General features: G+C 37.2%; 1 pseudogene; it reads right to left on the bottom strand.

Annotated features, from left to right (window-relative positions):
- Positions 1-5,687: 5,687 nt before the first annotated feature.
- LOC139314990 (protocadherin alpha-5-like) lies at positions 5,688-8,069 on the bottom strand (annotated as a pseudogene).
- Positions 8,070-18,886: the final 10,817 nt, after the last annotated feature.

The following is an 18,886-nucleotide window of genomic DNA, read 5'->3' as shown; positions in this document are numbered from 1 at the left end:
CTGCGATATAAGGATATCTGCAAGAGGGACCTAAAGGCCCTGGGAATGGACATTAACAACTGGGAAACTTTGACCTCCGATTGTTCAGCTTGGAGGTTAAAGACACAGCATGGTCTTCTCCAATTCGAAGAGACACTTTTTTGGCAGGCTGAGGCAAAGAGGCAGTCCCAGAACCAGCGAAATCTGGGAGCTGTGCAGGGGATAGAATGTATCTTCCCTCAGTGTGGAAGGGATTGCCACTCTTTCCAGAGCATGATACCATAGTCTCTTGAGACTGAAAGATGCCAATGATGAATTGTTGTTTGCCTACAAACAGGAACTTGCCAGACTGAAGTAATGATCTGCAATAACTATAGATAGCAGTAACAATAGCAGACTTATATACCACTTCACAGTACTTTACAGCCCTCTCTATGCAGTTTACAGAGTCAGAATATTGCCCCCAACAATCTGGGTCCTTATTTTACCAACCTCAGAAGGATGGAAGGCTGAGTCAACCTTCAGCCAGTGAGAATTGAACTGCTGGCAGTTGGCAGTATAGATATATTCTGTGAGTTGCTAGGAAAGATCTGACCTTGCTCTCTTCCTACCTACCAGACATTCCAAGTTCTGCAATCTCTTTGCCCTTTGAGAAAGAGCTCCTCCCTTCTGCAAATCCTAACTATATTTTATTATAATGTAGATCTCTAGTTGGAGCAATTTCATCCAATGAGGAAAATATTTGTTTATGGCAAATGGTTAGACATAAGTCTTTCAAATCCATGTATTAAGCAACCATTCTGAGATTAAAAGCAAGGTTAGCATATGACTGCCTGCATGTATCAGGACAAACCCATAGTTATCATGAAGGTTATGAACTGCTGAGCTTTCCCAAACATGGAGCATGGAGATTGAAGTCATCCAAAGCCAAAAGATATGGAGACTCTAATACCTGCCCCAAGACAAGATTCAGGAGCTCAGGAAGAAGGATGACCCTACTCCGATGGCTGAAAATGCAATTGACTGGAAGCTCATTAAGTCAAGGAAGACAGTGAAAAATATGTGGTTAAGATTAAATATGAAAAGGATCAAACTAATGACAAATACAGCAACTAGCATTATAATTGACAGTTAAGATGCTGAATTTATAGATAGCTTCTGCCTTTAAGGATCAAATAAAGGAATCCACAGGCAAGAAATATGCTTCAGACTACCACATGATAGAGAAGCAATGAAGATCTTGGAAAAGATGCTCCAATGTTTGGTATGTCCATGATTTTCCCTGAAGGATTATATGGAAGCAAAAGTTGAACTTTAAAGAAGAAAGAGTACTGGCACTTTTGACCATTGGTATTGAAGAAGACTCTTGAAAATATCTCAGATAGCCAAGAAAACAAATAAAGCCAAGGCTGCCAAGAAAACAGAAATTCAAAGGATTTCTAGTGTTTTCATTAAAAATGATGGGTATAAATTCAAGATCATATAATGGACATTTGTGGGCTTTCTTCTTCCACTTCAGTTTGATTTGGAACTTACACATGAGAACTTCATGTTCTATAGTCAGTTTCTGACCAAATATTGGTTATTTTGAATTCTTTGCTTCCTTGTACCAATAATATCAACAATTTGATATTTATGTACTCCATTTGGTGATGTCTATGTATATAGACATTGTTTTAACTGCTGAAAGTATTAGCAAATGAAGAATTGGCAAACAATTCTTCTGTTTCATTTCTATTTATTTATTAGGCCATTGAGTCCAGCTATGTCCTCTTTCTTACAATTTCTGACTGTGGAGTTCCAGTCTCCAAGCCCAGGCACCATACTTTGCTTGCATGCTTTATTGTTTTCAGATTGAACATGACCATAAAACCCATCAAACTTGTTTTCTTCTGAATCGGTTGGAGCATAAACTTGGATAAGCATCATATTAAATTGTAGCCCATAATGGGATATCCAGTACATTCTTATTGTGATTTTATTATGTATATTGTAGATAATTGTAAACTGTTCCAAGACACAAGTTGTTGTGGTATATACTTTACTTTTCTATAAGAAAAATATAGTGTCAACCCAGAGCTATCATATGTGAGTCAGCACATATAATCTTGGGCTGATAGATTACTTATGAAGTGATTTTTTATTGATATAACTAGCTGGATGCCTGTGCTTTGCTACAAAACTATGTGCTCGGGCTTGATAAATTGACACAGCCTGAAACTTAATGTAGAATGTGTAACTCCATAATATCAGAGTATGTTAATATAATGCAACTGGCAGTTGGAACAAATGGGGAGGGGGAGTAGAATGTCTCAGCCCACAGCATCCATCGGTATTCATCTGGCTAGCATCCTGTTAATGTGTGAGAGAGTTGAGGAGTGTTTGGAAACTCAAACAGTATTTGCTGTGTGAGCAAGAAGGAGACAGGAAGGAGGCTGGGCGTGGCTTAGTTCAACTGTTCTGTAGTAAAGCTGCTTGCTGCTGTGAAAGTAAAACTGAAAGTGAAACTCCTCTAATCTGCTTGTGTTTTGCATTTGGAACAGATTTCTTTTCAGGTGGGGAGGGGGAATAGAACTCCTTAACATCAGAGCGTGTTAATAATAATATAGGAAATACTAATGCTCTGATGGTCATTTCAAAAAATCCTTTCTTAATGAGCACCTAGAAGCCAAGAGGAACATATGTGGCAAATTTCAAGTTTGTAGGCTTTACAGTTCTGGAGATTTTGTGATTATAGCGTGAGTGGTTTTCGCTTTTATATATATAGATAGAAAGGTTGATTGATCGATATTATTTTACGTAGTCTAGCATTAGTGTTTTGTTTAAAGTGTGTCTGGTGTGTCTGTGTTTTGAATCATTTTCCTTTTTTTCTTTTTCTTTTCTGTGCTTCTTTTTCTCTTTGTTTCTGAATCCTAAAGCAATTTTTAAAGGAAATATTTTCAGCTATGTAAAGCCTGGAATCCTACTTTCTACTTCCAAATATTGGTCAGTAAAGCAGGTTTGGATCAGGTGAGTACTTTGATGAGAACCACCAGGGGGACATCTCAGTGTTGGAGGCTTGATAGGAATATTGAAAAATGATCTCAGAAGAAAGCAGTGGCAAAACACTTCTGCAATGCTTCTAAGAACAGCTGACAGCTGTGGCTAAGGGGACCTTTGCACAGGTTCGCCTGGTGCACCAATTGCGACCCTACTTGGATCAGGAGGCTCTTGTCACAGTCACTCATGCCCTTATCACCTCACGGTTGGACTATTGCAACACGCTCTACATGGGGCTACCCTTGAAAAGTGTTTGTAGACTACAGTTGGTCCAGAATGCAGCCGCTATTGTGGGTGCATCTAGATATACCCACATTACACCAATTCTCCGCGAGCTGCACTGGCTTCCTATCGGTCTCCGGACACAATTCAAGGTGTTGGTTATTACCTTTAAAGCCCTACATGGCTCAGAGCCAGACTATCTTCAAGACCGCCTTCTACCGCATAGCTCCCATCGACTGGTAAGATCCCACAAAGTTGGTCTCCTCTGGTTCCTGTCAGCTAAACAATGTCAGTTGGCGGGCCTGCGGGGGAGGGCCTTCTCTGTGGCTGCCCCGGCTCTCTGGAATCAATTACCTCCTGAGGTCCGGACCGCCCCCACCCTATTGGCCTTCCGGAAAGTGGTGAAGACCTGGCTTTTCCGACAGGCCCGGGGCTGTTGATCTCGCTATGGCGATCTTGCGAGACCTGGCCATGGAATGGAGTGTATGGGTTTTTAATGTTCTTTTAAAAAAATTTTTTACAAGATATTGTTCACATTGTTTTTTGCTGTAAGCCGCCCAGAGTCCCTAGGGAGTTGGGCGGCATAGAAATGCGAGAAAGAAAGAAAGAAAGAAAGAAAGAAAGAAAGAAAGAAAGAAAGAAAGAAAGAAAGAAAGAAAGAAAGAAAGAAAGAAAACTTCATTGACATATCCATGTACTCACCTCTATTTGAGAGAGTCTAAGTATTCCTACCAATCTACTGAAGAAATAATCTGATGAAAAATTAAATTTCTTCTTAAAAGGTCCGTGCTTATTTTTATATTAATTGATTGATTATGAGCTATTCAAGTGTAGCATTTTTTTAACCTCAGAAAATTCCAGGTATATGGACTTCAACTCCCAGACCTCTCTTGCCAGCATGCTCATTGCTGAGAATTCCTCACATCTGTAAACTGAAAAGATGGGAAAGTTTGCTAAAATCTTCATTCTATAGGTTATTCAAATCCTAATGTTTTGAACATTGCTATATTTTTTCTTCTCCAGTATCCTCATACGTCATACCTTCATACCTGGATAACTGGATTTGAGCTAGGTATTATAAACATTGGGTTTTTCTTTTAGCAGAATAAAGCCATATTACATTGAAAACATGCTCATATATGAATAGAAAAAAAATATAATAGGAGGGATCTTGCCAAATAAACTTCTACTGATTTCTTCAACACATCAAAAAAAGGATGGAATTTCAGATGTGGCAACAGCATTATGATTTAACAATCAATGCCATGTGTGTCCAATATTTAAAAAGCCATTTAAGGTAGTAAATGCCTAAATGAAAGTATATTGCAAACTGATCCCTTGATGATTTTTATTCCAGGAATTATAACAGCCTAATCATCAAATATAATACATTTATTAGTCTTCTCCAAGTACTTAAAATATTATAATTCTGTTTTCAAGATAACAACAAAAAATAAAGATTAAAAATTTCAAGAAATGTATGCATTAATACTTCTGTATATCAAGCATTTAAATGATGTTTAATAAGTTTGCAGTTGATCAACCATAAATGTTGTTCTTAAAAGAGATATCAGCTTAAAAATCCACTCTGGATTGATTAAAGGATGAAACTATCAACAGGGGAAAAAAATCTTTACCAATTTACTACCTGTATACAAAATAAAATATAAACAAAATAATTGATTTGCAGGGTATAACACTAACTATGGATATAAAAATTAAATTCTTAATTTAGCAAAGAACTGATAAAGCCATTTTTTTTTAATTTGATTTATATGCCGTCCTTCTCTGAAGACTCAGGGCGGCTTACAATGCGTTAAGCAATAGCCTTCATAGTTTGTATACAAAGTCAGCTTATTGCACCCACAATCTGGGTCCTCATTTTACCTACCTTAGAAATGATGGAAGGCTGAGTCAACCTTGAGCCTGGTGAGATTTGAACTTGCAGTAATTTTAGGCAGCTGATGTTAATAATAGTGCTTTAGTCTGCTGCGCTACCAGGGCTCTGGCTATTTCTGGCTATTTGTTGATTATCAAGATTTGAAACCTACTTTATGCATGTACAAAGGTTCCATTTCTTGTTCCCATTCAAAATGAAAGAGATATAAGATAGGAGAAGGGATAACATAAATTTGTTAAATTTTAATGAATGTAGTTAACTACTTTAAATACATCATCTGTTTAGTATGTGAATTAAAAAGTGAAGAGTAAGGTAGCAGAACAAAGAGAAGACTTTATTCTCTTAGAAGAAAAATTTCCAGACTATTAATAAAACTGCAAAGTGTATCTTCCAGTAGCTATTCCCATTCAAAAAATCCTTAGAAATAGAAAATGATTAGAAAATGAATTTGTTCATTTAGCTAAAACTTATAAACCAAAGAGCTATGTGTTTAATTACAGAACCATCAAATTAAAATCTGATATATAATTTAAAAATTAATGTTGTATTAACTGATTTTAACCAGGTACCAGTTTTCTAATGTTGTCCAAGTGTCAAGGATTCCATAAACAGCACAACTTATCTCTTTAGATGAATTGCAGGGCATTTCTGCCTCATTCTTAAATTCCCCATTATTTGCAAAAACAGGAAAGTTGGGACTGAAAATCATAAGGTCACTCTTGGCACCAGCCTCTGCACCCATACCTGCCAGGATGTGGCTGTGACGATTGGAATAGGACCAGCTGTCCACTTTGCTGGCACACACCAGGGTGGCCATGCCAGGGCCATACACCATGGGTTTCTTTGCGTAGCAGTGGCATCGCAGATACACGTAGATGAGAGTGGCCAATAAGAAGAGGGTGGAAACAGAGCAGATGGCAATGATCAGATAGATGTTGATTGAGTCTACCAGGGGCATGAAGGTCTCCCCAGACCTGGGGAGGTGAATTTCTGTTTTGGTGATCTGGGCATTTTTCACCACTCAGAGTGGTTGTGGCTGAGAGTTCCGTGATCCTTCACCAGAACCAGCACATTTGCTTCCTTCTGACTCATCCAGAGAATGTTTGGTACTAACCTCACCACTATATTGCCTCACAGACCATGGACCATTGCTTTCTTCAAACAGTTCATACCTTAGTCATGCATTGTATCCAGAATCTGTATCCAAGGCATGGATCTTGCCTACAATATGCCCAGGCATCACAGGAACCATTAGAAGAATCAGGTTCTCTTCTGATGATCCTGACACAGCAGGTACATTGTCATTCTCATCCATCACAAAGACTTGAACAGTTGCACTGCCACATGAGGGAAGTGCAGCATCCTTGGCTCTCACCTGGAACGCAAGCAGTTTCAATCCCTCATAGTACAAAGACTGCAAAGCATACAGTTTTCCACTTTCCAAATGTACAGAGATGTAGCTTGACAATGGCCAGAGCTTCTCATCTATCCAATAGGTGATCAGGGCATTCTCAGCTACATCTGGGTCCAAGGCAGATACTGTGAATATGAGCACCAGGGGGATTGTTCTCCTTCACAAAAACTATGTAGGAGGGCTGTGTGAAAGCTGGAGCATTGTAATTATCACTAATAGGCACTAAGACAGTGATACTAGAAGAGAGTGATGGAACGCCTTGATCTTCCACTGTCACAACAATCTTGTATTCAGCTACTTGCTCCCAATCTAGAGATGCACTAACAATCAGGGAGTAGTAGTTCTTTAATGTGGACTCTATTTTGAGGGCTATAGGACACTGGTTACTTGTCCATTGATCCCAGAATCCTTGACTGAAACACTGAGTATAGCTATTGCACTCCCTGATGGACAGTTTTAAAAAAGAGGTATTGAAAGGGAATTCACTGATACTTCAGGAATATTGTCATTTGTAACTAGTATTTCAAGAAGAACTTTACAGTGGTCTGACAATGGAAAATTCCCTCTATCTTCTGCAACAATTTGAAGTTCATAGAAATTAATGTCTTCATAATCCAATTTTTCAATTACTTTGATTTCTTCAATTTCAGAATTTATATTAAATAGTACAAGTACAGGTAGGCCATGATTAAAACAATAAGAAATTTCTCTATTAATCCCTTCATCTAAGTCTGTAGCACTCAGATTAATAACTAATGACTCACTAGCTGTATTTTCTAGCAACTTTACCCTATAAACAGATGGGTTAAACACAGGAGGGTTGTCATTGATATCCAGCACATTGATGACTAGCTGAACAGTTCCTGTGAGTTTTGGTTCACCCCCATCAGTGGCTGTCCGTACTAAATGATGCACAAGGTACTCCCCTCTGTCAAGTGGAACCTTCAGTACAAGAACTACAGATTTGCTGCCATCTTCATTATTTCCTGAATCACGAGCAAAATGGTTGTTTGGGCTGAGCTTATAAGTTAGCACAGCATTAGTACCAATATCTGCATCAGATGCTCCTTCTAATAGGAACTGGGTGCCAGACGTTATGAGTTCTGCTATACTCAGGATCTGTTCCCTGGCTGAGAAGATGGGAGCATTGTCATTCATGTCTTTAATTTCAATCTCCACATGGAAGTATGCCAGAGGTTTCTCCACAATCACCTCCAGATGAAGGTCACAGTCTGCATTCTTGGCACACAGCTCCTCCCTGTCTATCCAGGAATTTACAAACAAGATCCCTTTCTGCAGGTTTACCTCAAAATAGTCCTTCTCTCCTTTGGACAGCATCCGGAACATCTGAGGCACCAGCTTGCTCACCTCCAACCCCAGATCCTGGGCGATGTGGCCCACAAAGGTGCCGTGCTGGGATTCCTCCAGCACAGAATAATGGAGCTGGCTGCTCCCCATTTTCCAGGCAGTGTGGAGCAGAAGCAGCTGCAGCAGCCCCTTCGGCCTGGTAAGCATCGCAGATACAGGCACAACACCAGCAAGCTCTTCTCTTTTTCTCTAAATATCTTGTCTCAAAGGTGTCAGGAGCAGAGACCATCTACCCCAGCCATACTGGCAATGCGTTCATAGGTTGAAACTTGGTTTATTGAGATTTCCCTGTTATTCAAGATTTCCCTTGTGGATCTGGCTGGCAGGAATGTCTGTCCCTTTAAGGGAGGGGCTCTGCATTTTCAGTTTCACTTAGAGAGTTTCCTTAGGAAACAGCGACCTCTTGTGACTGAATTTCAAACTGGAGAGGCAGATTTTCATTCTGTATTCATGAAAAAATTCTAATAATCATTTAGTCTTCATGCTCACATGCTTTTTCTACATAGTTTTGACAGGTACTCGTCTCCTGTAGATACAAATAAAAATACAAACACAGGGGTATATGGACTGAATTAAATATTGTGTACTTATTAAAAGAAGAACTACTATATTATTTAATTCATTCATATATTTATCAGTTGGATTTTTTATTTGTATGGAGAGGAAATATGTAACTAATGATTTCTAATCATTTCTTCCATTGCTGAAAGAGTAGTTATGACATCATTGGGAGAAAGTTGGATTGGCTTCGTTTCAGCTAGGTTTATGACTAAGATGAGGAGCTGTGTAATTTCATGCCAAAGAGGTAAATAAAAGTAGAAGAAAATGCTATGAAATTTGAAAATCTTCCCTGGTTACTTTTCTATTTCTTGGTCAGGCTATGGCAATTCTTAACACAAATCTGTCCAAGACTTCAATTGAAAATAAACTTTTTGTTGTTAATACTTATCTAACTGTAGGAATTAATCCTTGGTAGTACAGTGGTCTAAGGCACCCTGTTATTAAGCTGGTTATTAAGACCAGCTGCCTGCAATTACTGCAGGTTCGAATCTCGCCAAGGCTCAAGGTTGACTCAGCCTTCCATCCTTTCTAAGGTAGGTAAATTGAGGACCCAGTTGTGGGGGCAATAAGCTGACTTTGTATAAATATACAAAAGGATGAAGGCTATTGCTTAGCGCATTGTAAGCCGCCCTGAGTCTCCGGAGAAGGGCGGCATATAAATCAAATTAAAAAAAAAATCCCCTTCTATCTTGCCAGAATAATTCAGTCGTATGGCACAAAAGTATCTGGTAATCCATAGCATTCTAACAAACTTTGGACTTTGAGCTTGTTTGAAGGTTCTAGCAAAGGAAAGCAGCTAGCATATATTCTTGACGAAGATCAGTACAGTCTTTCTATCTGGTGTGGTTGTCCTCTACCACTGAGCATGCACCTTTGGGAGGGACACATATGGAGTGGTGAGGAAGGAAAGGACACCCACCTAATCAGCCAGATCAGATGAATCAACTGGCAATCAATGGGGTAACAGATAGTGCAGCCAGATTGCCCTCAGATCTCAGCAATCCATTTCATCAGATTCATAATATGTATTTTTGTGGGAAGGTTGTTATATTTTATAGTTGCTGATGTTTCAAAAATTATTGAAAAGAAGTGCTTTGGACCTCACATGAGCACCACGTCTCTCACTATTATTAAAGTAACTTTTCTTTTTTCAGGCTTCTGATGTAGCTGCTTTAATGAGTTGATAATGAGATATGTTGCTTGATATAGCTTTATGGATAAAAAAATATACAATTGGGATAGCATTAAGCCTTTGTTGAATTTAAAGCTGTTTACACAAATATTGACTTAATGTAATTAATTTTTGGTAGTACTTCACAGAAGAAATAAATAATTGGCTTTTTTAACATCTTGGCCTAGAGTAGGCATGTCCAACCCACAGCCCAAGAGCCACATGCAGTCTTAGATAGATAGTAATGAAGCCCTACAAGATTGTAAACTTTTAACACTATTATATGCATTTATATACATTATATTACATCTTTTCTTTTTTTTATTTAAAAAGTTTTACTAATACATTTTCTCCCCAATGCCCCACCCAAACCCTCCCTAACCCTCCCCTCCCCCCATGACTTCCTCTAGATAAAATCCAAATCAAAATTACATTTTTTGAAACTTAAACCCCTCCTCCCTGTGTGTACTATTTATATCTTCATAGAACTCAGTTAATCTATCCCTACATAATACATTCAGCTAAAAGCTATCTGATATTTCCTAGTTTGATATTTATTCTGCACATAATCTATCCACTTTTTCCACTCCCATACATAAGTCTCTTGAGTTCGATCTTTTAAATATGCTGAAATCTTCGCCATCTCTGCAAAACTGGCCATCTTCAAAGTCCATTCTTCAATAGTGGGCATGGCATCATTTTTCAAATATTGGCCTATCAATAATCTCGCTGCTGTCACCATATACAATATCAGCTTTGTTTCACCCAATGTAAAACCCTTAACTATACCCAATAAAAACAATTGTGGAGAAAACTGAAGTTTTTTCTTCAAAACATTTTGCATAACCCACCAAATTTTTATCCAAAAAGCCTTCGCTTTCTTACAGATCCACCATATATGATAATATGTGGCATCTAAACAATCACGTCTCCAGCATTTTGGTTGAACATTAGGTTACATACACGATAGTTTCTTAGGATCTAAATGCCACCTATAAAACATTTTATAAAAATTTTCCCTCAAGTTCTGCGACTGTGTAAATTTAACATTCTGGACCCATATTTTTTCCCATGTTTCCAACATCACTGGTTCTGAAAAATTTTGTGCCCACTTTATTATACAATCTTTAACCAGTTCATTTTCCGAGTCTCTTTCTAACAAAACATTATAAACCCTCTTATATGCATTAGACCTTTCTCTTTTATATGTCTAACCAATTCTTCTTCATGCATCATTATACCAAATTTTTGATCTTCTTTCCATCTCAATTGGAGTTGATTATACTGTAGCCAAGTTAAATTAATCCCTTCTTCCAACAGTGTTTCTAATGTCTTTAGTTGCCATCTGCCCCCATCCATAAAAATAACTTATTTGTATAAAAACCCCCCAAGTGACATTATATTTGTATTCCACATAATATGACCAAGATCCAGCCATAACGGTATTTTGTAATCCCATTTGAGTCGGTGCTTCTTCCAGACTCTCATCAAAGAGTTCCTAAGTATGTGGCTTTTAAATACTTTGTCCACTTTGTTCTCGTAGAATAAATATGCATGCCAACCAAATTCAAGATCATGACTTTCTATATTCAATATTCCAGTCTTTATCCTTCCAAACCAATCACTTGCTTGCGTCAAGGCTGCTGCTTCATAATACAGTTGTAGGTTTGGAAGTTTAAAGCCTCCCCTTTCTGGGACATCTTGCATAATTTTTAGTTTAACTCTCGGCTTTTTCTCATTCCAGACAAACTTATTCACTCCTCTTTGCCATTCACTCAGTTGTTTATCACTTTTTGTCATGGATATAAATGCCTTATTCTTAAATGAAAGAGATATATGCTCATAGAGTACTAAGGGTTAATTTATTCTCCCTTCCCTAATGTATTCCTCTGTAACCACTCCTACCTCCTATTCCCGCCTCAATGATATAAAAGGAGATGCACGCTCCTCCTCCTCGCTTCTACCTACAATCACTCAGTGAATATAGAATGCCTTCTGTAAATAAACATTACTTCGTTTGAATACTATAATTCTGAATCCTTTATTGAGTCCGATCCTCGAATTACGGCAACAATCTGGTAGCAGAGGATGGTTGGCTGACTCAATAAGAAACAGACATGCCAAAGAAAGAAAACTTCAGAAACAAAAGAGAAAGACCCAACACCAGGGCACATAACAAAGAAATGGAAACAGATCAAGAAATGATTGATGAATCTACAACTATAATGGCAAGAGAATCTGAAGACTTCACTACAGACAACGAAGAGGTAATCGATGAACCCGATGACCAAGAAGCGAGCGAGACAGAAAACAGCACACTCAGATCAGAAATACTAAGACTGCTGAAAAGCCAAAAAGACGACAAAAATCTCATCGCAAACCTCCAAGACATCATAAAAGATAGCGGAGCAGCGAGAGAAAATCACACCAACGCGCCAGAATCTAAAGACCACAAAATGGTAAGCGAATTACCTATAGATGAGAATGTAACTAAAAGAAAGACTAATGGTCCCGCGCAAAATTTTGAATGGCAGCCATCTTGGTTTTGCCAGCCCAGCAAAATGGCCGACTCAGAACCAATCAGAAAGCAGAGTTCAAAATGGCTGGCGCGAAAAGCTTTACACAGCATGAAAAACAAAAAAGAAAAATTCTATTCATCAGAAGAATCTGATACAGACACCGAAGAAACACCAACCGAACTACAAATCGAAACAGCTATGAAAACACTTTTTGCAACTTTCGGTCCAAATTTAAAAATATTGAAGAAATCGACGAAAATAACAAAGCCAGCCGATCAAACAGCAAAGAAAAGACAAACGGCACAATCCAAAGGCAAAGATGCAGAAGCAAGCAAGCAAACTTTTCGGCATCCATCCACTTCAACCCGAACGACAAGAACATTAACGCCTAAACCCAGAGAGCCTTGCAAGTACTCGCCCACACCGCAAATGCTTCCGGGAGCCAGAGGCCTCAACCGAGACGACTACGATGAAAAGAAGCAAGCCCCGATCATCACCTGGACACCCAAAGTCGAACCGGAGAGCGAATCATCAGAGGAAGAGCACTACGAGGGAGCTACAACGACGAGAACCTCTCCCGACAGCTTCAGGAACGAAATGAACAATGCGTATGCGCAAATACACCCAGAAGAATACAGAGACAATAAAGAACAGAGAGAACCATTCAGACTAATCGCGAGTATACCTACACCATTCTGCAACTATCAGCATGTATAAGATCATGGACAGCCTCCAGTTGTAAGTAATGCAACAAATAACATTGGAAACTTGCCTAATGATTTTCCAAAATTGAGAACAGACGGTATTAATTTGCAGGAATGGAGTCAACAACTCCAGGTTGTTTTCTTAAAAGAGAATTTATTATTTTTCATAACTAACCCTCCTAAAAAACCATGGACCCTAAAATTGGACTGCCTACACCACAGAGCATTTTATTTACTAATATCTAGTATATCACCTGCTATCTATCATAGTATTAAGCACAATTTAACTGTCTCAGAAATAATTCATTGTATGTTTAAACTGTTTCATAGTGAAAGTGTGGCAACCACAACAAGAATGTCTAAAAACTTTTTCTCAGCCAGGATAAAACCTGGAACTACCATAAGTGAACATTTATTATCACTAAACACAACTAGAGCAGAACTTCATTTAAGGGGAGAAATAATATCTGATCAGACAATGAAAAGTGTTATCATTAATTCATTAGACCCATCATGGGACAATTACATATCACATTTGGATACAATTAATTTAGGATATCTATCTATAGAGAGTTTGTCAAATAGGTTAATAGCTGAAGATAATTTGAGAAGAAACCGCTACAGTACATACAAAGAACACAAACAAACCAAAAGGGTAGTATTCCAAGACAGGTATCAAGAATCAATTGAGTGTTATAATTGTGGATCCAAGGAACATTATAGAAGAGACTGTCCAAAACCTCCTAGGGAAAGACAAAAACATGACACTAGAAACAGATACCACAAAAGACAATCATCTATTGACAGATACAGACACAGAAACTCACCAAACTTTAGAGAACATAGAGGGGGCAGAGATAACTCAAGAGATAGAAAGTCTGGATCATTGTATGGATTAGACAAGTACACTATAACCAAAAACCAAGACTCAAAGAATAATGCCTGGCTCATTGATCACACATTGTTGTGTGATTCAACAAATCACACAACACATGATAAGAAAATATTATCTTCCTTCGTAGAAGATAAATTTGTAATTAAAGTAGCTAATCAAGAAGAAGTCCAAGTCATTGGAAGAGGAAATGTAGAATTACCCGGTCTAGGGAAAATAGAGGGGGTCCTATTAATACCCAAAATACCTCACAACATTCTTAGTGCAATAAAGCTAAGCAGGGACTCTAACATAAATATAATATTCTCAAAGGGAAAAGTAACTCTAGAGAAAAACAAAATAAACATAGGTAATATAATTACCAAAGGAGATTTACCATATTTAATCACAGAGGAAAGATGGCTACACAATATTGATTCAAACATGGAAAATGACAATAGCATAGAGAATGAAAATGATAATGACAGTGACAATGAGGAACACGAACCAGAACATAATGATGAAACCATACCTATCAGCAATACACATACTAACAAAAGACCAATAATTGGAAAACCAATCCATGATGAATGTGCACATATATTACACAGAAAATTAGGACATGCCAGTTTTCCTGTAATACAAAAAATGATTGAACATGCTGAAGGTGTTAAAATAAAAGACTGTAAAAATTACTTGGAATGTTCAGTATGTAAGTCCTCAAAGCTCAGAACCAAGCCCAGACCCAAAAAGGCAACAAGATCATCAAATCATTTTTTTAAACTGGTTCATATGGATCTAGTTGGTCCATTAACTCCATCAATTGCATACAAAAAATGATATTTTCTTACTATTGTAGACGACTATAGTCGTTATGGCTTTGTCTACACCTTAAAACACAAAGATGAAATATTTCAAAAGTTTAAAGAATTTTATAAATGTGTAGAAACACAACACAACATAAAAATAAAACAGATCATGACAAACAGAGGATCTGAATTCATGTCAAAGGATTTCTCCCAATGGCTAAAGGCCAAAGGGATGTTACATTTCACCTCTAGCCCTTTCTCTGCTTTTCAAAATGGAGTAGTAGAACGAAGAAACTCGACACTACAAACCATGATTAGATGTACATTAGAAGATGCTGGTTTAGGCAAACATTTCTGGTCAGAAGCACTATTATATTCCAATTATACTCTCAACAGACTTTGGTCTAGTGTCATAAATAAAACACCATACGAATTGATGTATAGTAAAAAGCCCAAGATAGCCCACATGCATGTATTTGGAGTTACTGCAGATGTACATATACCGAAACAATTGAGGCGTAAGGGAGATAATGTATCTAGGAGGCTCAGATTCATGGGCTATGAAACAGGTACAAAAGGATATAGATTTATTGACAATAATAACAAATTCATAATTTCTAGAACAGCTGTATTTCACGAACAGGCCAATTGGTCTAAGATACATCTTAATGAGATACTTCCAACAGCAAGATCAGATACTAAGACACAAGATAAAACAGAAAGAGAAGGACAAAACTACAGTACACAAAAGGGCAACACCAAAACATGGATGGGGAATTGTCCCAAAATCAAAACAGACTCATTAACACAAAAGGAAGCAAGATATTTACATGATAACGACAGCAGACCACAAAGAAAAATTAGATGTAACAGGAATCAAGTACCAAAAAGATATAAGGATTACATAATGCATATAAATAATGATACATCAACACCTAATACATATGAAGAAGTATTAAAACTTCCCACAGAAGAAATAAAGAAATGGGAATTAGCCATGGCCAAAGAAATGGACAGTTTACAAGAACTCAAAGTATTCACTCCAACACCAGCTCCAAAAGATAAAACAGTTATAGGCACTAGGTGGATATTTAAAATTAAAAATCTAGAAGGGGGCAACACTTTATATAAAGCAAGACTGGTTGCACAGGGATTTGCCCAAAGATATCCTGAGGATTATACCGACACATATTCTCCCACTGTAAGAACTGAAAGTGTTAAGACAGCTTTAGTAATAGCCTCAGCCCTTAATCTTGAAGTCTTTCAATACGATATACAAACTGCATACCTACATGCAAAACTCGATAAGGAAATATATGTAAGAGCTCCTCATAGTCAGAACACAAATAGAAACAAAACATGGTTACTAAACAAAAGTTTGTATGGATTAAAGCAATCCGGTATGAATGCTTGGTCAACGTACTCAAAACTATGAACTTCAACGCCACAACTGCAGACAATTGTTTCTTTGTTAGAAGAGATGGTGATTCATTAGAATTTGTGTTAATTTACGTGGATGACATTTTGTATATTGGTAAACATAAAGATAAGAGAGATACATTTGTAACAAAATTAGGAGAACATTTCTCATTGAAATCATTGGGGAAAGTGAATAAATATCTTGGAGTACAGATTAGTAAAACTAAAAAAGGATTTAGATTATCCCAGAAGGACAAAATTATTGAACTCTTGAATAGATGCAATATGAATGATGCAAAACCTTGTGATACCCCAATGCAAGCTGACTTTCTAAAGAATATGAATGAATCATCCCCTGAGTTTAATGATAATACACTTTACAGATCAGTTATTGGTTCCCTTTTATATATTGCTAATTGGACCAGGCCCGATATTGCTCTACCCCTCAATTTGTTGTCCAGATACGTCAGTAAGCCTTTGATTTATCATTGGGAAGCTATTAAAAGAGTGTTAAGGTATTTGAAACACAGCTTAGATTTTTGCCTATTGTTAGAGCCCAACAATGTTAAAGAGCCTATTCTCACTTGTTACACTGATGCTGACTGGGCAGGCAACACTAAAAGCAGGAAGAGTACTTCCGGCTATATATTCTTTCTTAACAATTGTCCAGTCTACTAGTATACTGGAAAACAATATCTAGTAGCTACATCAACTACTGAGGCAGAGTATATTTGCTTGTCAAAAGCTTCTAATAATCTCATATGGTTCAATGATCTATTAACCAATGTTTGGAAGAGTCCTTCACTACCATTTATTATACATGAAGATAACAAAGCTGCCATAGAGATATCCAGAGCAGATGCCGTTGGTCAGAGATCTAGGCATATAGATATCAAATACAAACATGTAAGACAATTATCTCAAAACGGATTCATTAAAGCTATTCACTGTGAAACCACAGAACAAATAGCTGATATATTGACTAAACCTTTACAATCAAAACAACATAAATATTTAACTTCAAAACTGCATGTTTTATATTGTTATGAATCTGAATGTAACTACTGTTGTATGTCGAATCAGCATTTAGAGGAGGATTTGTCATGGATAAATGCCTTATTCTTAAATGAAAGAGATATATGCTCATAGAGTACTAAGGGTTAATTTATTCTCCCTTCCCTAATGTATTCCTCTGTAACCACTCCTACCTCCTATTCCCGCCTCAATGATATAAAAGGAGATGCACGCTCCTCCTCCTCGCTTCTACCTACAATCACTCAGTGAATATAGAATGCCTTCTGTAAATAAACATTACTTCATTTGAATACTATAATTCTGAATCCTTTTTGAGTCCGATCCTCGAATTACGGCAACACTTTTAAGCACCGGAATCATTTGAAACAAAAAAAGAAATCTAGGCAAAATGTTCATCTTAACTGCTGCTATTCTTCCAAGTAGCGACAGCTGCAGTTTTTTCCAAGTCTCCATATCCTTTTGTACCTCTCGCTACAACACCTCATAATTATTTTGAAATAATTTTGAATTTGAATCTGCAACTTGAACTCCTAAATATTTAACCTTTGATACTATTTCAAAGCCTGCCTTGCTTTCAAGTTCCTGCTTTCGAACTTGTGTCATATTTTTAACTATCATCTTCGTTTTTTTCTGATTCAGTCTAAATCCTGATACCATACCATATTCTTCTATAATGTCTTTCATCTGAATTATTGATTCCATCGGCTGTGTTAGGGTAACAACCAGATCATCTGCAAATGCCCTAGTCCTATAATCTTCTTGCCTAATAACTATTCCATGTAAAGAATTTGAGTCCCGTATTGTATTCAACAAGACTTCTAGTGTTAAAATAAATAACAATGGGGATAGCGGACAACCTTGCCTTGTTCCTTTTTCAATACTAAAATTTGTAGTCAAACTTCCATTAATAATAATTTGTGCCATTTGTTCTTGATAAATTGCTGCAACTGCCTGTATAAACTGATCCCCAAAGTCCATTTTTCTTAAAGTCTTTAATAGAAAGTTCCAATCCACTCTATCAAAGGCCTTCTCCGCATCCAAAAACACCAGCACTGCAGAGATCTGTTTATTCTTCTCAAGATATTCCAATAAGTCTATTATTTGCCTTACATTATCCTTCATGTATCTGCCTTCTATAAATCCTGCTTGATCATGATGAATCACCTCTTGAATAACTGGCATTAACCTGTTGGCTAATACTTTTGCAAAAATTTTGTAGTCATTATTCAGAAGAGATATTGGTCTGAAATTCTCAGGTTTTTTAAGACCTGCTTGCTCTTTCGGTATCAATGAAATATAAGCTGCTTTCCATGAGGGAGGTATTTTACCCCCTTGTTGTATACTGCAAAATAAGTCTTTGAGGTATTCAACCATTTCTGCTTGTAAAGTTTTATAATACACCGCAGTTAAACCATCCGTCCCTGGTGCTTTAGCTGTTTTCAGTTGTTTAATTGCGGCAATAATCTCCTCAACTGTTATTGGTTGACTCATTCTTTCCTTTTGTTCACTAGATAATTTCATAACTCTTCTTTCTTCTAAGTATTTATCTATAAGTCCAGTTTTTATATCATCTTTAGCATATAATTTGGTATAATAGTCTAAGAAAGCTTCTTTAATTAATTTTTGTTGAAAAATTTCCTTTCCTCCACTCTCAATGCTACCAATAACCCGTGTACTCTGTCGTTTCCTCAATGTGTATGAAATTGATCTTTCAAGAGTTTTATAGCTCCTCGTATTCTTTCATCTGTTGGATTTTTTATAAGTAACTTCTTTTTTCTTTATCTCTGCTTCCATTTCAAGTCTTTTCTTTTGTCGATTTAATTTGTGTTTAGAGTTCATGTAAATGAGTACCCCTCTCATATATGCCTTACTCGC

The sequence above is a fragment of the Pituophis catenifer genome, unplaced genomic scaffold (assembly GCF_029215685.1).
Source record: "Pituophis catenifer annectens isolate HBS135680 unplaced genomic scaffold, rPitCat1.0.hap2 SCAF_3, whole genome shotgun sequence".
Lineage (NCBI taxonomy): Eukaryota > Metazoa > Chordata > Lepidosauria > Squamata > Colubridae > Pituophis > Pituophis catenifer.
Note: the sequence above shows the minus strand (reverse complement) of the source record. Positions and strands in the feature narration are given on the sequence as shown.